The following is a 27727-nucleotide window of genomic DNA, read 5'->3' as shown; positions in this document are numbered from 1 at the left end:
TCTTTGTTGGTGACCTTAAATCTGTGTCTCTTCCACCAAAGAGAGCATCTGCCTTGACTGCTCATCATTTTGAATACCTCTATCACATCATCTCTCAACTTTCTATCTTCCAAGGAGAACAATCCCAGCTGCTTTGCTTTTCTCTATAATACCTTGTCATAGATTTGCACAGCACAAAAATGTGCCCTTCAGCCCATTACATCTATGCTGACCCTTTAGTTCATCTACACTAATCCTCTTTGCCCGCATTAGGTCCACATCCTTCTATGCCCTGCCAATTCAAATGCCTATCTTAATGTCCCTTAAACGTCACGATTGTTATCTGATTCCACCACCGCCTGTGGCAGCAAGTTCCGGATATCAACCACTCTCTGTGTCATAACAAAAAATTTTCTTCTCAAATCCTCTTTAAAACTCCTTCCTCTCACCTTAAATCTATCCCTCTTGTTTTTGATACCCCTATCATTTTGGGGGGGTGGGGGTGGGTGAGGGGTGGAATTCTGACTGTCTACACCATCTATGTCTCATAATCTTATACACCTCTATCAAAACACCCCTCAACCTCTTTCCTCCTTTGCTGCAGGGAAAACAAACACAGCCTATCCAATCTCTCCCCATAACTAAAATCCTCCAATCCTGGCAACATCTTGGTGAATTTCCTCTGTACTCTCTCCAGTGCAACTGCATTCTTCCTGCTGTGTGGAGACCAGAATTGCACACAAGTGCAGTCTAACCAGTGTTTTGTAAGGTTGAAGCATAATGTCTCGGCTTTTGTATTTATGCCCCGACCGGTGAAGGCAGGTATGCCATAATATCTCTTCTTCACTACACTATCCATCTGTGTTGTTACTTTCAGGGAACTGTGGACTTGAACCCCCAGGTTCCTCTGCTCATCAACATTCTTTAGCGCACTGCTCTTTACTATATATGTCCTACCCCTATTTGACTTCCCAAAATGCATCACCTTGCACTTGTTGGGATTAGATTCCATCTGCCAATGCTCTAGCCAACTTTCTCTCTGAACAACACTTAGAGAACCTTCCTTGGAACCATTCTAACAAATTTTCTCTGCATCCTCTCCAAGGCCTACACACCCTGCTCAGAATACAGTGACCAGAATTGTTACAGTCCTCCAGCTGTGGCTGAGGCAATGTTTTATAAATGATCCATGATAACGTTCTTGTTTTTGTTCTCTTTCCTATTATTTATAAAACTCAGCATCCAATTTCCCTTTTATTCACTATCTCAACATGCCCTTCCACACACAAAAAATTTATCCATTTGCACTCGGGTCTTTCAGTTCCTACACCCCCATTACAATTGTACTCTTTATTTTACATGCCTCTCCTTGATCCTCCTACCAAAACAGATCATTCCACTCTTTTCCACAGTAAATTTTGCCTGCCTATTCCACAGGACATCAAAGTACACTTGCAGTCACTCATCATCGTCCTCTCTGTTTGGTGTCCTTCCGGATATTAGTATCATCGTGGATTTTGGGATTGCCTCCTAAACACCCAAATCCAAGTTAGTTTTAGTCTGGAATTCCCTCAAAGCGACTTACTGCTCACCTTCTTTGTCAACCTGCTGTCACTCTGGGAGGAGCCCTGGCAAAATTTTCCTTGGGAAGCCAGCTCCAAACTATTGCTGACATTCACAAACATTTGAAACTATTAAAACTGGAGGAACAAGGAGAGGCATGTAAAATAAAGAGCATGATTGCAAAGGGTGTGCAGGAACAGAAAGACCTGAGTGTATATGAATAATTTTTATTAATAATGTTCTGAACATAGAACACTACAGCACAGTACAGGACCTTCGGCCCACAATGTTGTGCCAACATTTTTTCCTGCTATAAGATCTATCTAACCCTTTCCTCCCACATAGCCCCCTATTTTTCTATCATTCATGTGGCTATCTAAGAGTCCCTTAAATGTCCCTAATGTATCTGCCCCCACAACCTCTGTCAGCAGTGCGTTCCATGCACCCACCACTCTGTCTAAAAAAAACTTACCTCTGACATCCCCCTTATACCTTCCTCCAGTCACCTTAAAATTATGGCCCCTCGTGTTAGCCATTGTCGCACTGGGAAAAAGTCTCTGACTGTCCACTTGATCTATGCCTCTTATCATCTGAATTTGTAAAACATTTGGAGTGAAATTTTCTTTTTATGCTGCCCCTTTGGGTTAAGGTGACTTTCTGCCACTCCATTTCTGAGGTGACTAATGAGTCCTGTGTGGGATCTGCAGATTCTGCTGCAGGTGGGAGTTAATCAATTAAAAGATATGTATGCTTTATATAAAACAACTTCCCTTGACAATATGATCTGGCACTGGTCAGGTGGAATTCCATTGTGGTACCTCGGGAGTAATCAGGAGTTGGAGTGCAGTGGACCTGACTGTGGCCCTTAACTGTGTGATTGCTTGGTACTTGTGCTTGAGCCTTCTTGCATGGGTTCACCAAACCTCCTTGGTTATGGAGGAGAAAATGACCTGCTGGCAAGCAGTACAGTTACCATTCTGCAGTGTAAAAAAACAATCCTTCACCTCAGCTCTGCTTTATCCCACAGCTCCTAATTTTGTATCCTTCCTACTGGTGCAACTTTGATTTAAAAACAAATTAAATGTTATCTATTGCTGTAAAAATGCAACAGCATGGTAATTGTATCTTCACTGATATTAGAAATATGTTTATGTCTGATACTCCTATCGTTTATTTTCTGGAGGCATTTGTTTTTTTTGGGTACTGTTCATGGATTGCTAATTACTTTCCCCTACTGTGCTCAAATAATCACTTATAAAGCTTAACAGTCAAGACTGCTGTAGTGTTTGGCTGGGGGGGACATCGCAGCTGAACCCTATCCTCCCAATCTGAATGGTTACATTTTTATCAGCATATGATTCAATTGCTCTTTAATCTTTTTTCCTGTGGCAAAAAAACCTCTGATGTAATAATTACAGTTGTTATTAAATGGGCCTTTAAGGTTTCTTTTATTTTAGGAAGGAAGAAGCCAGTGCCCTGTAACCAAGAATGCCAACGTTACTGTTGAAATTGCATATCTCTGATCCGGAAATCTTTCTGCACTCATTTGACAAACTTGCTGAATCATTGGAATGGATATAAATTTATTACATACTTCTATGTCCATATATATTTCTTACCAGCTGAGTAACCTAACTTGTTGCATTTGATAGTGCTGGGAACGAAGGTAGACTTTTACAGTAGGTAGCAATAAGTGAACACTTCAACTTGTGCCTTTTGTTTTCTATATTCTGTAGTAGTGTGTACATTAATATTTGGTTGTATATCTTCTGCTTGCAGCTCTCCTTTTAGTAGAAAAGATTGTAATTGCACTTTAAGTTAAAGATGTTTAAATCACATGATCTAATACAGCCAATGAAGATGAAACTGTGGCTCCACAGGTTATTGTGGCTGCCTGATGTCTGGTCTGGTTTAGTTGTTACTGGCTATATTAAAACCGTTCTTCACTAAACCATCTCATTTTGAGCATCTTCTGTTTTCACTTAGTGGAGAAATTATTGCAGCTTTCTTATTGTCAGATGCTTAGAGGTGAAATTACGAGATGCTGTTTACTGCATGATGAAGTGGGTGAGTCTTAATCTTAATAACAGCCTTACTAGCTGTCAAAAAAGATCTGTTAAAACACAGTTTATAAAGACATGGTACTACATAGACAAAAATGAGCATCAAATGTCTCTACTTTTATCCAGTGCTGCAATTTACACAATTGTGAAAAATCACAATGAAAAATTGAATTGTGTAATTGAACTTACTATTAAATCTCCCAAAGTGCATGTATTAATGTTTTATGATGTTATGCTTTGTATGCTAAGACCTGATTAAAGCACCAAGCTGAGTTGCAATTTATCTATTGTTCTAGTTAAAAAAAAGCTAGAGTTTTTATTTATCAATGTTATTAAATCTGCCGCAGCAAGTGATTTACTTGAGATTCATCTTTTTTTTAAGATTTGTGAGGGAGGTGCTTTTTTTTAACAGCTCATACTTGATTGTGAATCTTTCATAAAGATTTTGTTATGCAGTCTAAGCTACTAATAATTAAAATCTTACTGACAATTGTGATAGGCAAATATTCTTGAATTTAGCAATGATATTTCAAAGCAAAAATTTAGCATGTAAATATTAATATATTGCCTTTTCTAAAAAATCTCAGTCTAATTAAATAGATAGTAATTGTTTTCATTGTGCAAAGTACAGATGGTCAATAAGATTAGAGAAAAGCTTAGAATTTTTTAAGATGCATTTGTTATACTGTTGCACCATTATTAAACTTGATGACTCATTTGAAATCACTGATATTTGCTCTACCTCTTCCTGTTGCTGTGCCAGTACATTGATAACATACATGCATAATATAAGTATGATTTAACTCTTTCACCTCTATTATGGTAGCCAAGATTTTCCTTCATTAGTTGAGGATGAAAGGCTGATTCTAGCAAAGACTGACCTGTTGTGTTCTGAATGACCACATCCCACTACGTAATTATATAACAGTTGTACAAATACAGTTGTGACCATCTTCTCTGCATTAGTGGGCAAACTAATTTTCTAAATATGCTTAAATAAATATTTTATCTTTGAAATTTTCCTCCTTTGCTTAGTTATTTCTCTCTATCCCCACAAGGCAGTGACCCTTATTGGGATTTCATTTGAGACTGGACATCTTTTTGCTACCAATTTGGGTATCATTTATAAAGAAATCTAATCAGCGAGTGCTCCTGGGGTACTACTATTCTTGCTGAAATCAGAGACTGAACCTGATAATTTCCTGGTTGCATGATGAACTAGTGGTTGTCCATTGTGCAATTTGGGGAGTTATAAGCACACCGTAAGGAAAAGGTTAAAAGGAGTTGTAAAAACTGGAGTCACAACTAAAGTTAAATGATGTGTTTGTTATGCCTGGTGATAGTTCCACTATTAATTCACAAAAATATCGTGACAGGAGAGATAATGCTAAGGGGAAAATGGGAACGATTGTGAACTTTTACCTCATTCTTTGCCTAGTAACAAAAATAATTCTGTTTGATAGCAACTGCTTTTCACTTCCTACCAAGTTATACTTTAAACAATAACTAGATGATTTTTTTTGACTTTTTGAAGTTAAAGTATGTAATTCTCATATACAATCAAAAAGCAATGTAACATTTTATATTGCACGTTAAAGAGTATTTTAATATCCCTGCAGTATCTTAATTGTTTTCATGGTTACCCAAATCAATTAATGATATCCAGGTACATGAAGCATTCACTGTTGAAAAGGACCTTTTTTCAAATCCAATTTCTCACCTTATTGACTTAAGATCATGTAAGTAGCATTCCTTGTGCAATAATTAACTGAAGCACATATATAATTGAAGAATACAGTTGTACTCAGATTATAGATCAGAGAAATTTCAAGATACCACTGCTTTAGGACTGGTTTTCAATGCATAAAAATTATAGTGATAATTCAGACCAAATGATGGCTGGTAGTCTTTTTGAATACTGTATTTGTGTATAGAATCAGAATCCAACTTGGATTGGTAATGGCACCAGATAATTTTAGATTGCATGCAAGCAGATTATTGAGCAACTAGATCTATTTAGCCTTCGGGGATAAGCTACGTATTGAAGGAAAGCTATCCTGTAATGTTTTGGTGAAGCACTGTTCTTACAATACAGTGCCTGTGTGTTGCAGTATTTCCTACAGCTGGCTTTGTGCTTTTGTAGTTTGACAAATATTAACTGGAAATTCCTTCTAATAGGGTTATTGGAAAAAATTAAGGCAGCAGTTTGAAGATTGCTCCGTGAAGACTGCCTGTTGTCTGAAATTTAATATTGTAGACAATAATTAGGATGTTTCTGCGTGTGTTACAAAGCCATTGCTATCCATTTGCAGGCTAATGTGTTATCCCACCGTCTATCCCAATGGCATCCTGAAGTGTCTCTTAAGCATAAAAAATTCATGTGGACGATCAGCTTTCAACCTGTAAGTGGAATTTGGCTTTGTGCTGCTGACTTAATGCATCCATTTTTGAACCATTAAAGCAAAGTATATGTTAGAAGAGTAACTCAGTTAAAACATGGGAGTTAAAGTATTTGTTTGCTTTGGAGTATTTGCAGAAGGACTGGATCCTAATCACTTTGTGAATTTAGGTAATTAGCATTTGTAAAATAACATCAACAAACAGCAGTTCAGTTGCATCTCTGTAGCCTTGGTGGCATTATCTTTAAATCCACCTATCAAAGTTTAAGTACACAATAGAGGGAAAAGGATTAATGACACTCAAACTGCTGCACAAGTGAACATTCGATAGTTTGTGGTATTTGTGTGCACCAATTTTTTTTAAGGAGTACCAGTAATTCTCAATTTTAATAATATTTGAGCTCCTGTAATTTTCAGTGAGATGTTGAACTAGGTAGACCAAGAAAGATGCAGTTTTCATCCCTGATCTGCACTAATTTACCTGATTCAATTGGGCAGACAGCAGGACAGCTGTCATTGTTTTGTAGCCTCTTGGTTTAAAGGAGAAAATCAACCAGTAGTTTCCACTTGCACAGCAGTGCAACTTGTAGAGCCACTGCCTCACAGCTCCAGTGAGCCAGGTTCAATCTTGATCTCTGGTGTTGTCTGTGTGGAGTTTGCACATTCTCCCTGTGACTGCATGAGTTTCCTCCCACATACCAAAGAACATGCAGATTGCTGGTCAGCTGGCCACAGTAAATGTCCCCAGTGCCTTAGTGAGTGGCAGAATCTAAGGGAGAACATTGCGGGATTAGTGTAGGATTAGTAGGAATGGCTGCTTGATGGTTGTTGCAAATTCGGTGGGCCGAAACACCTGCTTCGATGATGTATTACTCTAATTTCTGCCAATCATTCCTACTGGAAGTCCACGTTCAATAATGCTGGACTTTTTAGAGGGTCCACTGAGTGGCGTCTCTTTCTTCCTGTCCTTCCCGTGGCCACCTCTTTCAGCCAGGACTTGTGTAAATAATGACCAAGATTTTGCGCAAAAAATTATGAATACTCACTGTTTATTAGGGAGTAAATCAGATAGTGACTTCATTGTAAATGTGGAGATCAGGAATTTGGCTGCTTCTCTGGAAGCAGTGCTGAAACTTACCAAAAGACATGGCATTGAAGTACATGAAGGGCGTGAGCTTGATAGACTTGCACTTTAAGTATCCACTAAGCAAGGCAGAAAATGTTAGAGATTGCCCATTGAAGTGCAATTGAATTTTTAATACTAAAGCAAAAAGCCTTTCTGGCACCAAAAGTTTACTTTTACAAACATAGGGCCTTATTCTTTCACATTTTAGTTATTATTGGAGATTTTTATAAAATATTACTTTTGACTGTTTAGCTAAACTTCTCATCTCTTATTCCCATTTTTCTTTCAGTTTGTTTTACTCTCTGTAAATAATCTTACATTGAATGAATTAACCTAATTTTCACTTCCTAGATGACATATCTCAGTGATAATACCTTAATCTGATTGAAGAGCTGTGTGGTTTCTTCTTGTCTTGTCCACACGTGCCCTTCGTCTCCAGTAAAAAAGCTGTGTTGAAATGGCTCTCTGATCTCTAAGTTAGTGCACAAAAGCTCATTAAAAGTCTTTGGGCAGCTGAAAATGTAATAAACAGTTCATTCTCCTCTGAATACAAAATCCAGCCAATTGACTCCTGGATTGAGGTACCAGAAGGTGCCTGGCATACTGATGATGTTTTAACAAGAATTCAATGCCTTCAGGAAAGGAGTGGAGAAAATAGGCAGGCAAGAACCCATCCATTTTCTGTTTCCGCCCCACCACTTTGCACACAAATAATTGTATAGTCTTAAGAAGCTGAACACTTTTAGCATCGTAGAACCAAGAATACTGGCTGTGCTATGAGCAAAGAAGTGACTCTGGAACATATGGCATCCAGCTTTTTCAAAACCTACAGTGAAATCAAAGAGCTTTTTTGTGCCAGAACTGAATAAAAGTTCCCTTTTGGTCATGTGTTTATAGATTACAAAAGGTGAGGTGTTTTAATGACTACTTCTCATCTGCATTTACAACGAAGGAAACTGAAGTTGGAGAATTCAGAGGGGGAGACGGCGGAATTCTAGAACAAATTACCATTGGAAAGGAGGAGGTATGAAATGGGTTTAAAGATGGTTAAAGCCCTGGGGGGTGATGAGATTTATCCCAGGCTGCAATGGGAGGCAAGTGAGGAGATTACTGGGGCTCTGACAGAAATCTTCAAATCTTCTGAGGCCACAGGAGAGGTGCCAGTTGACTGCAGAACAGTACCTCATTCAAGAAAGACAGCAGGGAAAGGCCAGTGAGTGTAACATCAGCGGTAGAAAAATTATTCAAAAAAATTCTGAAGAACAATATTAAAATCTGCATTTGGAGAAACTGGGATTAATCAAAGATCGTTAACTTGGTTTTGTTAGGGGAACATCCTGTCTGGCTAATTTGGTTGAATTGGTGGGGGAGGAGGTTTGATTAAGTATTATTGATGATGGCAGTGCAGTTGGTGTGGCCTACACTGATTTCATTGAGGCCTTAGACAAGGGTCCACATGGCAGACTGGTTCAAAAGATAGCAGCCCATGGAATCCAGGGCAATTTGGCAAATTTGATTGGAAATTGATTTAGTAATAGGAAGGGTGATCAAGAGCAAATGGAAGCCTGACCAATGATGTTCTATAAGAATTGGTGCTGGGACCCTTGTTTGTTATGTTAACATCTGGATGCGCACTTAAGAAGCATGAATAGTATGTTTGCAGATGACATGAAAATTGATGGTAATATTGATCATGAGGAGGGTAGTGTTCAGCTGCAGAACTACATTAATGACTTGGTAATGGCAGATAGAACTTAATCCTGACAAGTATGAATTAGTGCAATTTAGGAGGACTAATAAGTCTAGGATATACACAATGAATGGTAAGACTACAGGAAGTACTGAGGAACATGTCCAAAGATCCCTGCAGATAGCAGCACAGATAGTTAAGGTGCTTAAGAAGGCATAGGGGATACTTGCCTTTGTGAATGGCTTTCAAGACCGGTGATCCAGAACCCTACAAGAAGACCAGGTACGAACTACGGAAGGCCATCGTGAGACCAAAAAGGGCAATTCCAATTGAAGCTAGAGACACAATCGGATGCACGACAGCTATGGCAGGGTTTGCATGCCATTACTTCCTATAAGGTGAAAGCTAACAGCATAAATGGCAGTGATGCTTCACTCCCTAATGAGCTCAACGCCTTTTATGCATGCTTTGAAAGGGAGAATAACACTACACCTGTGCAAATCCCCACTGCACCCAGCGACCCTGTGATCTCTGTCTCAGAGGGTGATGTCAGAGCACCCTTCAAGAGGGTGAACCCTTGCATCAGGCCCCAATGGTGTACTTGGGCGGATTCTGAAAACCTGTGCCGACCATCTGGCTGGAGTGTTCAAGGACATCTTCAGTCTCTCACTGCTGTGGTCGAAGGTTCCCACCTGCTTCAACAGGGTAGCAATCATACTGGTACCCAAGAAGAGCAGGGTGAGCTGCCTCAATGACTATCGCCCGGTAGCACTCACGTCTACTGTGATGCTGCTGCAAGACAACAAATTTCACTGGTTTATTCAGTGATAATAAACCTGATTCTGATCAGCCAGTGCTCAGAGTATAAGAGTAAGGAGGTTATGGTAAAACCATATAAAGCATTATTTAGAGCACAGCTGGAGAACTCTACAGTTCTGATCACCACACTGTAGGAAGATGTAGTTGCACTGGAGAGAGTGCAGAGGAGATTCACCAGGATGTAGTCACTCAGCAATGAGGAGAAACAGGACAGGCTGGGGTGTTGTGAAGGGGGGCGGGGGGCGTGGAAGAGGGGAGAGAACCTGCTTCAGGTGTACAAAATCATGAAATGTATAAATAGGGTAGATAGTGAGAATTTTTCCCCATGGCAAAGGTGTTTATGCCTCGAGGTCATAAGTTTAAGGTAAGGGTCAGGAGATTCAGAGGGTTCCTGAGGAAGAGTATTTTCTGGAAAGCACTGCCTGAGGAGGTGGTGGAGGCAGGTACTCTCACAAGATTTAACAAGTACTCAGAAGCTCTTGAAATGTCAAAGCACTGAAAGTTGTGGGCCAAGTGCTGGAAAGTGGTGTTAGTATAGATATGTACTTGATGGTCAGCCCTGATACAGTGGGCTGAAGGCCCGGCTTCTGTGCTGTATGGCTGGTTTCAGCAAATTTTGGGTGTTGGAACTTCTAAATGTGTCACTGCTATTTTGCATTCTTTCTAAATAATCAGAATCATTTCAACCCTGGGCTCTCCTCGTATTGAACTTACAGTGGCACACCGTGGAAGTGAATTCTTGATTAACGTGTATTGGCCCAGAAGTTCCCATCAGTGGCAAGTTGCCAGAGCTCTTTGCTGACCCACGTGGCATATTCAAACTTGCCTGGATCTGCTGGTGTCAACTTCTTGGAAAGTGCAAGCCAGGTTCTCCTTGGTGAGGCACTCTTTGCATAAGTGTCATTATACTGGGAGGAGGGAGGGGCAGAACTGACATAGGCCTCAAAACGGCTGAACCAAATTGACAGCTGGCCAAACCATGGCCGCTGGCCTAACCGGTTTCAAAATTAGAAATGTTTCTGAACATTCAGAAAATATTATTTTGTAAGAGATCAAATAATTAAAATTATTAATTAGGGGAAAAAACTAAAGCACCTAAAGATTACAAACATTTAAATGTGTAACTCAAAAACTAGTAAATTACCTTTGCAGCTGTTCCATTTCTATTCAATCTGCCCAAAAACCTGGTGTAGGTTTTTGGACAGACTCCCAGGCATCAGTGCATCGGAGCAAAACTGAGAAAAGGCCAGCAAAGAGCACCCAGCAAGCTCAGAGCTTGTGTTCTTGCAAGCATAGATGAGAATCAAAAATTTGATGGATTTCATGCAGGGAAATGCTGGCTGTTCCATGTAGTGATGCCTGTATTTCCAAACAAAATCCAGGTTTTGGGAATTATGCAGTTACTGAAATATTGTTCTATGATATCTTCATCCATATATCAACATGGTGTGAGTTGTATTTACTGTTCTTCCTTCACAATCTCTCCCCAACATACCAAGAACTGTTGCTAATTGACTCACTTATTTTTCTTACCAGGCATATGTTGAAAAGTGATGCATTAACCTGGCATTTAAAGGATCCTCTGTGACTTTGTCGCCCTCTGTTTCATCTGCTGGTTCTATTTTTGAACCTTTTCCATCCTGTTTGCATAGAGCTTTACACTGGAGCTGCTGCTCTGTTCAGGATGAAGAGTGCAATACATTTCATTCTGAATTCATCCCCTAATTTAGTTAATGGATTTCTGTGAGTTGCTGATGAAGAACTGAAAGCTTTGACATACATAGAACAGTATAACACAGGAACTGGCCCTTCAACCAACGTTGTCTGTGCCGACCGTGATGTCAATTTAAACTGCATGTCTGCCTGCACATGGTCTATATCCCTCCATTCCCTGCCTGTTCATGTGTCTGTCTAAATGCCTCTTAAGTGTTGCTGTCATATCTGCTTCCACCACTTGCCCTGGCAGTGCATTCCAGATACCTACCGCTCTCTCTGTGTAAAACAAAAAACTGCATCATAAATCTTCTTTAAACTTTCCCACTCAGCATGAAGCTATGCCCTCTAGTATTTAACATTTACACCCTGGGAACAAGACCAACTGTACACCCTGTCTATGCTCTCACAATTTTATATACTTCAGTCAGGTTGCCCTCAGCCTCCTGTGCTCCAGAGAAAACAATCCAAGTTTGTCCAACCTTTTAGTTAATACTCTCTAATCCAGGCAATGTCCTGATGACCCTCTCCACATCCTTCCTGTAATGCAGTGACCAGAACTGCACACAATACTCCAAATGTGGCCTAACTAAAGTTTCATACAGCTGCAACATGACTCCCGACTTTTACACTCAAAACCCTGACTGATGAAGACAAGCATGCCGTACACCTTCTTTACCACCCTATTCATTTGTGTTGCCACTTTCAAGGAGCTGTGGGACTTGCACCTCAAGATCCCTCTGCACATCATTGCTCCTAAGGGTCCTGTAATTTACTTGTATACTTTCCTCTTGTGTTTGACCTCCCAAAGTGCCACACCTCACACTTATCTGGATTAAACTACAGTTGCCATTTCTCTGCCCATATTTCCAATTGATTTATATCCTGCTGAATCCTTTGATGACATTTCTCACTATCCATAACTCCACCAATTTTTGTGTTGTCTGCAAACTTACTAATCTGCCCACAGCACTGATCTTTGCAAAACAGCACTGGTCACAGACCTCCAGTCAGAATAACACCCCTCTACCGCTACTATCTGTCTCCTATGGCCAAGCTAATCTTGATCTTCTGGATCTGCCTACCATGAGGGACCTGGTCAAAAGCTTTACTAAAGTCCATGTATACAACATTCACTGCCCTACCCTCTTCAATCATTTTCACCTCCCCTGCACAAAGCCATACTGACTGTCCCTAAAAAGTTTATACTTTTCCAGATGTGAGTAGATCCTATCCCTAGGAATCTTCTCCAATAATTTCCCTACCACTGATGTAAGGCTCACTCGTCTATAATTTCCAGGTTTGTCTCTATTGCCCTTTTTAAGTAGAGGAACAACGTTGGCTTTTCCCCAATCCTCTGGTACCAAAGGAGGTACAAAAATCCCCTTTAGTCACTGGCAAGGTCCCAGCAATCTTTCTCTTGCCTCCCTCAACCTGGGATAGATCCCATTAGGCCCTGGGGACTTACCCATGTTTAATGTTCTTCAAGAGATCCAACACCACCTCCTTCTTGATGAAACATGTCTGAGAATATAAGCATACCCCTCCCTAATCTCACTATCCTCCATGTCCTTTTCCTCGGTGAATACTGATGCGAAGTACTCGTTTAGTACCTCGCCCACTTCCTCTGGCTAAGGGCATAGATTCTCTCCTTTGTCCTTGAGTGGTCCCACCCTCTCCCCAGTTACCCTCTTGTTTTTAATGATGTGGCTGAAAGGTTTTGTTAAATGACGAATGTTAAGTGTTTAAAATGTTGTGCTATATGGATGAGGAGTGGGCAATTAACTCTCCAGTGTTTTAAAACAACTGAAAGGGAACCTGCAGTTGCATAGTGCCTTTCCCAGTCATTCTGTGCAGATGTAACTGGACAAAAGTGAACATGGCCCTAAGGCAGATATATCAAAACAAATGGTTAAAAGCTTGACTTAAAAAAGGGAGTAGGAAGTGAATTTCACACTGCCTAAATAGTTGAAGGTGTTGATTTTAGCTCTGAAGTGGAGGGGACAGAAAAGGATGGAAATGTAGAAATAGCAGGTTCTGAGAGAGGTTGTGACAGGGAATCAACTTTAAATGTCCAGATGAGCATTTTAAATTGGAGCATGGGCGACCAATGTAAATTTGGAAATCCACGGATCTGGGGTGAGCAGGACTGCTTGAGATAGAACAGTACAGCTCAAGAATAGGCCCTTCAGCCCACGATGTGCTGACCACGATGCAAATTTAAACTAATCCCATCTGCCAGCATGTGGTCTATATCCCTCCATTCCCTGCCTGTTCATGTGCCTGTCTAAATACCTCTTAATAGGATGTGGTTTGCAGGGAATTGAATGATCCAAAGTTTAGAATGGAGGATATGGCCTTGGTTAAGAATGTTTTGAAATAGTTGGTTCTGGAGGTGATAGACAGAAATTACTTTAACCTTTAAAAATGATATCTGTTGGGTTTTTAAACATTATATTCAGCTAGTTATTTTTCCAGTGTGGAGGTCATTGCAGTTGAATGAATGGGGGTACAAAGCCATTGAGATGAAATGTACTTGTCTTTTGTGGAGCAAGCTGCCATTGTGGGGCAGTGCATTCCTGTGCATTGCGGAGAGGGAGCCAGGAATCCGATCTCTTGCTGCAGTCCTGGACCCAGCACAGAATCTAGGAATGGCGCTCAGTTGCATGCAAAGTGAGTCCTGGCCCCAGCTTCAATAGTGCAGCTAAGTATCTTGTTTATATTTTACCTAATATTAATGTTTTTAATTAACTTGTATGACTTAAATGTGTTTTTAAATAATTAATTTCTAATTATTTTACCTGTTTTAAATGTCCCTGATCATCAGAAGTATTTAATGACTGTTTGGTGGCCTTTGAGGGCAGTGAGGTCACATGGCCATCACAGTGTCCCGGGGTGAGAACTCGGGATCCACACCTGAGACCTAATGTCACACGCAGACTGCTTTGGGTTGTGAGACAGTTACAGTAGTAAAGCCTGAAGTTTTTTGGACTCATGGGGCTACAGAAGTTAAATGTGGCTGCGTGGATAGCACAGAAGGCAAGCACAATACACAGATGGGATTGGGCATGATCCTGCCTGCTCACTTTCTCAGTCCTGATCGGTCCAGTGCAATACTTGCCAGCAGCCCTGCTTGCAAGGCCTGACACATGACACCCTATTCCTGGGGCCAGAGGCATGGCTCCCAGCTTGCTGTCAGTCGCACTCCCAATGCCTGAGACCTTCTCCTGTCAGTCACAGATGTGCTGTAAAGGGGTACAATAGTGGTGAAATGGACTGACGGACCCACTTACAGAACTGCTACAGGTTACAAATATATTGATTTTGTCTCTTGCAAGTTAAACATTGTAAGGCAGTTGTTACACAGAATTGTTTGTAAGTGCCATCTCTAGTTGAGTGTGGTTAGAGCGGACAAGTGAGCAGCAGCAAGTGACCTGGTGGGTGATGTTGTGGAATCGGCAGCTGATCCTCTGTGATAGAGGATATATAGGAGTTGCAGCTCAGCTGTACATTGAGCGGCAGAAGAAAGGCTGGGCCTTGTCCGTGTTGATGTGGAACCTCAAATCATATCTTCTGAAAATATCACCAAGATGCAAAGGTTAAGATATTAGGAAAACAAAGCTGACCAGAAGATGGTGGAGGAGGATGTCATGGTTGACTATGTTAAAAGCTCCAGGGTTGAAGCAGATGAGGTGGGCACTGTTGATTATAATGGGACACCATTAGTTGCTTTGATTAAGGCTGTTTCAATACCGTGGCAAGAGCTGGGATTTGGGAGGTGGCATTGGTTGAAAAACTTGGAGGAAGGGTCACTTGAAGAGGGTTTGTTTCCAAGGGCAGAGTAACTTTTTGAGGAGAAAGGCCGATGATGGTTTTGAAAGGGAGGGAGATGGCATCTGAGGAGAAGAAACCATATCTGTCCAGCACTGGACTTGAACAGTGAGTTTAATGAGGATGAAATTAAGGAAGGTCCTTGTATTTGGACGGCACAGTGGTGTAGCAAGTGGTGCTTGGTGCCTCACAGCTCCAACAAGCCAGGTTCAAACTTGACCATTGGTGCTGTCTGTGTGGAGTTTGTGCAATCTCCCTATGACCTTTTGGGTTTCCTCCAGGTGCTCTGGTCCCAGCCCATATCCCGAAGACGTGTAGGTTGGTGGTTAATTGGTTACTGTAAATTACTCCTAGGTAGGTGGTGGGAGAATCAGAGTGGAATTGATGGGCACATGAGATGGAATTTGTTACAAATAAATACGCACAGGAATAGCATTAATGGGATTACTCTGGGAGCTGGCACAGACTTGAGGAGCTGAATGACCTCCTTCTATGTAGTAAGAAAATATGAGACCTCAAGGAGCCGGTGAGAGGAGATAGAAACCAGAGAAGGATTTAGTGTCTGGCATTGCTGTATAAACTACTTTTTAAAAAATAAATCTCAAGTAGTTTTTTTTTAAATCATGCTTGCAAAGCATATTTCCAAATGGAAGCTTTTTTTTCTTAGTTTCCTTATCCTGTGGCTGCCATTTAAACTATTTCCAAACTGACCTCTGCTGTATGTCAGAGTTCATTTTTTTTATATTCAAGTCTTCAATCCAAAGAGAGTCCCTGGTTGCTCTGTTTCTCCATTCTGTGGTGAATGCTCATTTGTTTCACTACATTGAGAGAGTGGCGTTTGTCATAATTTCCATGGAGGAAATATAAATACATTTTTGAAACAATGATTGCTTTACATTTCAGTGAAGAAATGATGCCTTTGGTAGTCTTGATTCCAGTTTCAATGTCAGTCCATCCCTGAGACAAAATTAGTTTTTTGGTGTTCTAAGCATTTGGTAAGAACTAAAATGTGAAAATTAACTAATGAGAACAAATTCATTTTTTTCCAGTAAGCTTGGGGATTATCTTGGAAAAACAAAACTGCTCATAAATCATTTTTTTTCAGCAGGAAGCCTGTGCACCCCGTGAATTGTGTCTGATACCTGCAATATTAGAGCATCATCTACCCCGCCTCCACCCACCACCCCACCCCCCGGCAGGAATTCATTGCTATGGGAAAATATGTATTAAAGTCAGATCAGGCTGTTGAGAGATACTGAGGCCTTCAGATTAAAGTGTTAACTGTTGAAAAGGTTATTTTACTGGTTAGCTTAACTGTGTTACTGAGAAATTGCATGGTTTTTATACTAGGTTAGAAATCTTTTTAGAATTGCCACATAGAAAAGGAAAAGATGAGCAAAGTATATTTTTTTAAGCAAGGGTTTGGTTCATCCTCCCTGATTATTCAGGAATGGTTGTTTTCTTAGGAATTCCTTAGGAATTTCTCATAAACCCATTTTTTGTTCTTAATTTACATATTTAGTACCTCATCTGTTACGATTTTCTCTGAAGCAAAGTGTTCAATAGAGTTGTGTGAAAGTGCAATGAATTTATTATGTTAGATGCATTGTCACAAATACATGCAGTGGTGTGCTAGCTACAAAGAGGAGAATTAGGCTGAGTACAATTGTTTATGTTAAGCCAGTTTTATTCTTTTGTCCAGTTTCCTAGTCGTGGAACAGTAAGTTAGTGGGTATTTGGGAACAAGAAGCTAAAGGAAATGAGTACAAAACTGACTCTTAAATTCCTGCTTCGCTGAGAGACTGATAATGGTGTTAGCCACTAAACATAATGCCCACGCTGTTAGGCTGAGGGAGTACGTGGGCTCCTAGGTTACAGAAAACATGACTGACTGAAATCCAACTTTATACAAATCCTATACATTTTAAAGAATTTTTCAAAATAGTAATAATAATAAAATGTGGTATTCATTAACAACTGGACACAATATATATTCCATTAGTTTAATTATGGGTAGTGTTAGGGTGAATATTCGATGAAATGAAAAAATTATATATAGCAAGTATATGTAGAGTGATAGAAAATCAGACCTTTCTGACTTGGGGAAAAATCGGCTTACAGACCATTCTCAGGAATGGATCCCTTGCGTAACCCAGAGACCGCAAGTTCTTATATCTGAAAATAACAGCCATAGGAAAGCATGTACAGTGAAGAAATTGATTATTTTTACTTCTCCCACCATTTTCTCTTTCTCTAGTTGATTTTGTTTCAGCTTTTCTTCTGGCCCACTTCTGGTGGTGTGATTAATTTTATGGTCCCCAGCTAAGGTTTTGAGTGCTTATGCACCAATGAGGAATCCTTTTGGAAATCCCTGGGTATATAATCATAGCATCTACTCAATCCAGCTTTTGCCTGTCAGACAGAAAACCATCTTCTATATGAAACATTATTTTTTTCAAGTCATTGAGCTAGGTCCTTAATGGCCTTTTACTCCAATATCATTCCAGAACAAAGAACAAGCATGCGTTGATATAGTATTTCCATATGTCTTAAAGGACTTGCTGTCTACAAATTATTTTTTGAAGTCCAGTGAGTATTCTGGGAGGATCACAGCTTTCCTTTCACACACCACTCCACAATTCCATTCCCCTGCCAGTCCCCTCATCACCACTGACAATCTGCAATTGGTTTTAGTTTAAATTAGTCATTTACTATCAGAAAAGGCCCTGGATTTTTACTTTCTGGAAATTACTTTTATATAATTTTAATAATTTCCAATGACAGCAGATAATATTCAACAGATTGAAGTTGAGTGATCTGTTAATGCTGTTTGAGAATTACATTCTTTAGCCCAGTTTCCTAGGTTAAAAGCTAAAAATAAAAGACTGACTTGAAGCATAATATTGATTACCAAAAACAAGACCACAACTCATTTTCTTAAACCACCATCAGAATGTTGGAAGTATGATGATATAAATTCTTCAGTTTTACCTTTAAATATGAAAGGGTTTGTTGGCAATCCCTAAAAGATGATAACAGTGCAAGTGATTATCAGTTCAAATCATCATCACTTTTTCAGTATTTAAAATAAATCATTAATTTGGCATAGTTACTTTAAGGTATGTTTTTATTTCCATTCTTTTTTCCCTCCCCTTTCCCACCATCACACTAATTTTATACTCACTCAAAGCCAAACTGATGGACTTTCCTCGAGTTAGAAGGATGAGAGGGTGGTGCACCTCAACGTAGGTCGGTTGTTATTTTAAAGTTGCAAATTTTTTTCCTGATATTTATTTATGTAAAGCAAAATTTGCTGTGAGTTGAGAAGGAAAATATTACTTTGGTATTTCTATTTTTAGGATTTGGGTAGTGCAAAGCTTCTGATATTTCTTTATTTGTAGTGGAAAGTAAAACTCACAGCAATTTGAGAAGGAAAGTATTATTTGGGACATCAGTATTTTCTATTTTTAGGATTTGGGTTGTGTAAAACTGAAGCGTTATGGTGTAAGGAGGATGGAGCTGCACCATATGAAGTTTATTCAAATAGCTTCCATTCATTAGCATGGATGCATCTGTTTAAGATGGATGAAATTGACAAGGAGTTCATGTACGTTATAAGATTTTGTGCATTAACAATTGGCCAATGGCGTTGCACTTGGTGAGTTGGGAACAAGTATTATCTTGAAACAAGTGGTGTGATTTGCATGGCAGAATTAGAAACACAACAATAGATTATTATACTGCTGGAAGTTAGGAAAAGGGAGTTGGGGATGCTAAAGTAGGTTTATGTGTTGGGAAGGGAGAAAGTGAATCTTTGGTTGAGGATGAAGGACAGTAAAGACCAAGATACAAAAGCCAGAAGTACTGGATGAGAGAAAAAAGGACACAGACAGGCTCATGGTGTTGCACTGTTCACAATTCATTGGTGTCAACTTTGACAACATTATTTGAGCTAGAAGCCTGGCCAAAATGCAGGATGGGCAAGATTTTTGTGATAGAGGACACTTATCTAGCGGGGATCTCTGGTATCATAATAGAACGTGGAGAGAGGTCTTCAACTCTTGCTATCATTGGGTATAAAATTATATCTTATCCCTGAACCATTCCCAAAATGTTGAAAATTAATCAGCTCGAACCAAATGTTTTAACGCGATAACACAAATGCTAATAAGGTTAACTTGAGTAAACTTCTTGTGCAATCTGAATAACATCGGGCATTAGATAGTACGTGGAAACTTTTTGAGCTTAATTGGAAGTCATCCAGTGACACTGAAATAAATTTTCCAGATAGAACATTGAGAATCTCATTCATCAGTTAGAGTGTTGCAATTCTTTGTAAAAAAAAGTTTAAATGTCAAATTATGTCACTTTAATAAAAAAATGTACAACTGTTGAATTGAATGTATATAAAGAGAGACTTCTTTTGCTACTTCCACATGCATAACTTCTAGACAGCCACTATTGCCTATTCCTTATAGTAATCACTGGAAATGCAATATTCGCCTTCTGACTTTGTACGGAAAGTATATTGTTTGAAAATTTTTGGAAATGGTTTAGCTAGATGAGAAAAGGTCTCCCGGCTTCTGGTATTTTTTTGCTCTTTGGATGAACTCTGAAATAGTTATGAAGAAATTCAGAATGTTCAAGGAACTGAGACCTGAACCTTGTATTTGAATAAGTCATAGATTATGAATCAGTTTTTTGACTGTGATTCCTCTTCTGCTACACCCCAACAACCAGTCGGTAAATAATTGCTGTTGATGAGTTTTGGGTTTTTAAGTTTTTATTTTGTTGACATTTTGTGAAACATTACTGTAATTTTGGGTAGAATAAATGGGTTTCTGGAATATTTGGGTTCTCCTGCCTTTCTTGAACAAAAGAAGCCATTTCCAGCAGTCACATTTTTTTCTTGTGAAGCCTATGGTGCCCTGTCCGATACAGACAAAGTATATGAATGCACATCCAGGTGTAATGGTTTGTCCAGTCAAGACAGGAATTTGGCTGTAGTAGTAGTTTTGTTTGCTTTTCCAAAGCTGATGCCTTTTTTTTAAAAAAACTGAATTTACAGTCTGAACATGGTGCTTTTTAATGTAAATTAGCAGCTGGTACAAAGGGAGGGATACTGCAGCCATTGTGTGGAAAATGATCATATTGCATTGTGTGTTTATGAAACAGCTGCTGGTAAATGTCTCCACTGATGTTGTCTTGAGGCTTTTAGACTGGTAAAGCATTTACAACTATCTAAAAGTCCTGCTTGCATCCTCTGCTTTTTGTCTTGCCGTTTTGCCAATAAACATACAAAAACATCAAAGTGGGAAAAAAAAATCTGTCCACATTCCTTATGAAACTGCACGTAACCCCACAATTTTTTTTAGAGTCATAAACAATGTGAGATTTATGCGCATGTGATTCATTATCTCCTTGTATAATTCCTTGATTTCCATTAGTAAGGAAAAGCATGCACTAAAGGCTTTTTTCCCCCAAGAAAACTGCATAATATTGATCAACACTTTGATACGGTCTTATGGGAATTCACAGGATCCACCTACATTGACCTTTTACTATATTTATTTATGAAAAGAAACTAGACAATTTCATGTGCAAATTTAAAGTCATTTATCAAGAGGTTAGTACTAAAATATTTTGTCCAAAACGCAGCACACTGTTCTTGAAGAGTATCATACTTCTATCGGCATGCATTCACCTTCCCATTGAGTCATTCAGATAGGACAAATATATTTCTTAGTAGATTTTTAACTAAGTTGTTAATGCATGAGGAGGGAGTAGATGGTCTTTTTATTTTAAGAGAGTGAACAAATCTATATTTAAAATTTTACATTGTTTTACATAACGAGACTCCCATTTATATAATATAATTCATAACATCAATAGCACTCTACAGCCAATTAAGTATTTCTGAAAACCAGTTCTAAAAGAATTAAGATTGAATATTTTTCAAATTACGGTACTTTGGGGAAAACTGGAAGACTTGAGTAACAACCTGAGATTGTAAAGTTTAAGTAAGACATCAATATTGTTGATTAATCAAAACTCTGTACACAATGCACAAATTGAAGTTAATTTTGTTTGGAACATCATCAACAAAGTATGTGAAGGTTTTGATAGGATACCTTTTTTTAATGCTTGTCCAGTACCTTTGAATAAATTCCCTGCTTAATGTATTTTGAGCATTATACATAATAGACTAATGGGTTCCACAGGTGTGACAGATTTTAACAATTGTATGTATAATAGACTAATAGGTTCCACAGGTGTGACAGATTTTTAACAATTGTATACCTTGATCTTTGTCAGTTCTTGGTTTTCTGTCAACTATATGGCAGTTTTAGGGGGGGAACTAGACATTCATTCCAAAGTTCAAGCAGGTTGGAGTTGATTTTGTAACTTGCTGCGCTCATCAGGTTTTTGATATATGGAGGTATTTGCAACCTACACAGTGAAACTTGATAAAGTCCAAACCTTGTTACATTCAGGCACCATTAGAACATACTCAATACCCTGCCTGGATTAAATAAGTGCTGTCAGACAGCATACTGATTGGGAGGGGACAGTACACCTGTTGGCCCATCCATGGAGTTAACTTGGAAACTGACTCTTTACTCTGTAATCTTATTGTTTCTTTTTACCTGTACCACCTCTGTACTAACTCAATGTATCTGCATTGTATAATGAATTGATCTGTACAAATGGTATGCAATACAAGTTTTTCACTGTACCTTGGTACAAGTGACAAATAATAAACCAGTACCAATAACAATAAAGGAAGGCCCAGAGCAGCTGGGGGGAAGTTGAGGCAACAGAAGGTTAAGTGAGTGGGAAGATTTTTGTGGTGGCTTTAGAAAAGCTTTCATTCATGCTGCATATGACCTCATGAATCCTTAAAAGCATGCACCACTGTTTTCCCCTCAAGCCCCTTTGCAGGGATGTTGGCTTGACTGCTTTGCACAGTGTGCAAGTAGCACTTACATTGCAGGTTTTCATTGGTAAAGTTGTACATAAGATCCTGATTTACACACATTAACAAAGTCCTTGCTTCTTCTTGTCCACCTCGTTTCCTAATGCACTCCAAGGTAACAGTGGGTGAGAGCAATCCTTGAGTTTTGCTTTGCTATTGTCACATACCCAATGAAAAACAGTTGAAATCAGAAGCAGCCCTGTTCTAGAGGAACTTGCCTCAGATACTTGTATGGTTTTGTTAGATTGGATTATAAAATAATTACATTGATGCACAGAGGTCATTTGTAGTTGGGTACGCTGTGGAAGCCATGTGCTTTGCGACCAGGGCAATTCGGTTGCATCCTTTGATTCAGTTGAGTCATAGGTATGCATGTAGATCTCATAAGGTTTGATTTTTGTTGCATTGACACACTGAAGAGAACACATGATCCCCTATGGCTGACTAGGTTTCCAGAAAAGAGCTTGTGAATTGCTGATATGGTCCTCCAGGTGGAGTTGGTACAGTATTTGTTTCAAATATCATGATAAACATGAGGAAATCTTTATCTTCTGAGGAAATTTATCATTCATCTCATAGTGGCAACTGAATCAAGTTACCAGGACATTGTGTATTTTGGTGTTTAGCTCCATTACACGCAAACCTGTTTGTTCAATAATTGGGGATTTTGGTATGCTCTCTATAATGTCAGAGCAGTTGAATGTGTGGGCATGATCAGAATTTGTGACGTAACCTTTCTGACAGCTCATACTCATCACTTTTGCACAGTTTCCAGCTCCGAGAAGATATTTAATTTGGATTTAGCAAACAACTAGGCATCAATTTATGGAGAACTTCAGTTCATTAATTGTGACCCTTTTATGTTTTTGTACATGATATAGATTCACTTTTACACAGTGTGTTGTGATCATCAAGATGTATAGTTGCATTTTGAATCATCTGCTCTGCAACTGTACTGCTTTCAATGTGTATTCGCAGAGCAGGTCTAGGCAAGTGGACTACATGATGTCCCATTAACATTGTGGAAATGTGCATGGCATTGAAGAATATGGCATTTAAGGCCCTCCTGGTCTGTGATAATGCTCCAAGGCGACCTGAAAGCCTCCAGGGTGTGTGGAGGAGTTTTTTCTGCCAGCAAACACCATATCACTCTTCTAGCCTCTTGACATTGTTGTTGCTGAAATGTTTAAAGTTTATTACACTTGCCGGATTTTAGATGTTATAAATAGTGATCGAAGTTTATCAGTGACTTGGTGCTGGAAGGATTACACCATCGTAGAGCATATTTAAAAAAAATGGAAGAGTTTCTAAATGAAATAAAGCCTTCCACCTTCAAAGCGTGTTGGAAAAAATTGTGAGAAAGGGCAGTGAATGATTTTTATGGCCATCATGAAGTGAACCCTGAGGTGAAAGAGATCGCGTCAGTGCATTGTTGTGGAGTTGTGGGGTTGCGGTTTGATGATCTTCAGGCAATGGAGATAGAGGAGCTGCTCACATCCCACACCACGCAGCTCAGTGAGCAGGAGCTGATTTAGTCAAGCACAAGTGAGGAGGAGAAGGTGGTAAACCAAAGCCACAGCTGGCAATGAAGAGCCTTGATAAAGGTTTTCCATTAGCCAAAGAACTTTGAGAATTTTTTTTTGGCTGAGGAGTGATTCAAGGCACGTAACTTGAAATTAAAGAGAGAAGTTGAAGACGCACTAGCTCCTTGTCAGGAAAGGCATCCAAAATAAGGCAAGCAACTGATCATCTTTTTCCCCAAATGCTGACTAGCACCAACAACACTAACACCACGCAACAATGTCCAGGCACTCAGATGAACCTTCGGAGTTCTGATTTCAGCACCAGCTTTATCATCACATCATATCCTGAGCTTCAGTAAAGTTTAGCAGCAAGTTTAAATTTCATGAATTTTTTTTTAATTAAGTATCTCCTTTGGCTAAAAGAGGGAGTTCAATTTCTGTGCCTGGAACCCGAATCCTATTTCTTTATAGACCATTCCATTTTTCATCATCTGCTTTCTGTTCGCAAGGTGTTTTTCAAGAACATGACTGCTGTGTAAATGGATACCAGACTGTATTCTGAGGTGGAATTTATCTGCTGGTTAATGGGAGGAGGTAATCTGGATCCAGTCATTGGTTGAGATGCAGGGGGGAAGAGGACTGTTGAAGGGGAGTGCACTTCAGTTCCCTGCAGGGATTGACTAGCTGGCTATCGTATCTAGAATGCTCAAAGTTTCAGATAGCAGGAACAACATAGGTAGGTCTAGAAATTTTTTCCCCAACAGTAAAGTTGCCCTGGCAAACTCCTGATGATGTCTCAAAAAGTGATTTTTTTTTCCCCAAAGAAAAGTGTAATTTGTTGACTGAAATGCCAAAACAGTGTTAGTTCTTCTGTTTCAGAACAACACGCTTTGAGGGTGAGTTTTCCATGTTAGTAGTCGTTTTCTTAAAGCTCTGACCTTGAACATTTTTAAAAGTCATGCACACTACAACTACCTACCAAGGAATGTTGCAAAGGAATGAGTGCATGGCACAATGATGGGAGGAAAGTGTTCGAGTCCTCCCAATGTTCAGTCATGGCTGTGCAGACTTCTGAAAAACAGTATCCGGTGTTGACAGCCTCCTTAGGCAAAAGGAACACATGGCAGGAAATTACCAGGGAGGCGTAAGTGAGAATATGAGTGCCATTTATAAATGCCTGCAGTTTCGGGAGCTCTGCCCTGCAACCCTATGCTCCTTGGTGTGTATGCAAAAGGGGTATTTATCACAAATGGAAGGTTCCCCACTTGGTTGATAGAACTTTTCTTGACAGAGTTTCAGTAACAAATAAACAATATCTGCAGTGTTTTCTCAGTGGAAGTCAGGCTCTCCTCCATTCTCAGAAACCTTGCCCTTGGGATCCTTGCAGGCGATCTCTCCTGAGATGTGCTACATTAGACACTTTGATGTTCACTGCTGTGTTATAGGTTAAGAAACACCTTTAAAGACATCTCCCTGGTGACTGCTACCACAAGTGCCATCTTTCTCCAGCTTTCTTACTCACTTTTGATTTGATGAACATAGAACCTTTTTCTGCAGGATTTTTTTCTGGCTTTTCCAGCCACCTAAGTTTGAGGGGAAACCTGCTAAATCAACGAGACAGTGGGGAAAGATTTTGGGCCTTAAAGCTTTTTTGTTCTGTGCATAAACAAAAAAGCTTTAAGGCCCAAAATCGTGTTTCAGGTCAACATGCTTTACAGTCTAGCCAGATCCAAATTTCAGATGTTGCCTTCAAATCGAGACAACTTGTGTGCTCTGGGTGAAAGGGTAGTAGGCTGGGGTCTTGCGTAGAACTGTGTACAAAATTGGATAATGCCGCATTAACTCAATCTTCATTTGTGCAATGCCTTTTTTTTTGGACCTAGCACTGAAGAACTTCTAGGCCATGGGGTATAGGGTACATTCTCTTTGCCAAGGAAAGATTTGTTGGAAGATTTGGACAGAGGTCTGCAAGTAGACCTGCAGGTTAAGGCACGGGTGTTTCCTCCAAGGTTCTGCCCAAATTCTGTTGGTGTTTGGCACCATTTATTCTTAAGGTATTTTTTGACATTATTTTCCACTCCCTCCACATCACCCCACCTCCCCCCAAATATTACTCACGATTTGTTTTTGCAAGCACTAGGAGACATCCGATAAATTTTGTTCAGCTGTCCACCTCATACCTTCAGCTTATACACTGAAGGCATCAAGCCTGAGGCTGGCTATTTGTGTGTGATTGTTGGGTGAAAGCATTTCACAATAGAAATTATGGAATAGCAGATTGCAACTCCTGCTTTTACTTAGCCATGGCAGCGAGGCTAACATTTGTTGAGAATCTTTTCAAGCTGTGTGGAGTAAACAACATTCGTTACTTGATCTAGAGTGTAGTTCCTTGTATTTTTAAGTTTAATATGGCTTCATTTTGGCTGCTGGTTCATTTTCAAAGAACCAGTTTCTGAAGGCAGGGGAGTACAATGGAGCTGCTGCCTTTGAGCTGTTAAGTGGGTGTGTCCTTGTCTCATTCAGCTGAGCTGTTGGCCTCAAGCTTAACATATTCCCCTGGTTAGCTACTAAGGGAAGGAGTAACCATTTTCAATTAAGGAGAAGCAATAGCAGAAAATATTTTTTTCATAATATTGTCCTTGCCACCTGAATAGTTGGCTGGACTTCGAATTCTACAATACTAACTCCCTTTAATCATTGCCTTTCCAATTCTAAGTATGCTATACCCTTGAATCATCCCAATATTTAATTCTCTAACCTATAATGGAGTTTTTCTGTACATTTTCCAATTAGACTGGACCCTTTCTACAGTGTGAGTCCCAGAGAGATCTGCCATCAGAGGTAATCCAAGAAGAGATCTGCAAGGTCAATGTGGCTTGACATAATTCCTTCTGATTTTCCCAATGGGAGCTACTACCACTTGTGTTCAGACATCTGCTTTGGTTGTTTTAAAGAATGTAGGGTTAAAGAATTAGATATGGGAAATCCTGCATCTATATGTAATTCTTTGCAGCCCATTCAATGTCACATGTATCCATTCAGTGGGTACAAAATTTGCTCAAGATAAACCTTTGAGAGAATATGGCTGTAATGTGTACAGACTTTTATAAGATAATCAATAAGAGCCCTCAGAGAAGACCAGTATAAAAAAAAATTGCCAGATCATTGAATGGAAGAAACCTCCTCTCACTGCCCACCCACCCCATACAGATCTGTGCAGTTATTATCTGTGAATTGCATTTCCTGGCTTTTTTGAGCTCCTTTAATTATTTTTACCAGCCATTGTGTCTTTTACATCTACACCCTCTTTTTGAACATAATTTAAGTTTGTCGGTTTTCTCAGACATTGGTGAAATTCTCTAATCATCATCTGCTCCTTGTATTAGAGGTTCAGAAGAACTTAGCAAGACAAGTTCTTAATAGTTTGTGCAGCAGTAGCAGTGACTGTTAGCAGAGCAAAACATGCAAACAAATTGATTACTTGAGTAAAATTCAAAAGCAGAGCAATATTAGAACTATGGTTGAACCACATTTTGCACATTAGCCAGAGCCTAGAGAGTGCAACTATCAGACTAGGGTGAACAGATAGAGTTTTTTTTTCTTCAAAGTAACCTGATAGAAGCCTTTAAAATTATGAAAAGGTTTGGTGGGATGGAGGTGGAGGTGATGTTTCCAGTTGCCAGTTGGTGCAAAACTAGTGCCTATGGATATCAGATGGTCATTGGTAAACTGAATGAGAAATTCTGATGAAACTTCTTGACTCGCTGTCATAAAGACTGTGGAAATGCTGTGGAAAACAGCATAGATGAATTTCAGAGGAACCACAATGAGTGCACGAGTGGAAAAAGATGTAGATGGATGTATTGATAAAGTATGAGAAAGTTTGTATGCTTTAACGGGCCAAGGAGCCTGTTTTGTGCTCTCAAATTCTATGTATATTTGTGTGATGCTGGGATTTGTTAAACTGGTTCATTCTGTTCCAAACCCCTGCCCTCCCAACCAACTATACTCCACAAAGAGAAAATGTTCGAGATTTATCTTGAGA

General features: G+C 39.5%; 1 protein-coding gene across 13 annotated transcripts in view; it reads left to right on the top strand.

Moving 5' to 3' along the window:
* The window catches only part of ncoa2 (nuclear receptor coactivator 2), a 234854-nt gene that overhangs the window by 111914 nt on the left and 95213 nt on the right, over positions 1 to 27727 (top strand). The gene's annotated exons all lie outside the window — the stretch shown is intronic.

The sequence above is a fragment of the Pristis pectinata genome, chromosome 9 (assembly GCF_009764475.1).
Source record: "Pristis pectinata isolate sPriPec2 chromosome 9, sPriPec2.1.pri, whole genome shotgun sequence".
Classification (NCBI taxonomy): Eukaryota; Metazoa; Chordata; class Chondrichthyes; order Rhinopristiformes; family Pristidae; genus Pristis; species Pristis pectinata.
Note: the sequence above shows the minus strand (reverse complement) of the source record. Positions and strands in the feature narration are given on the sequence as shown.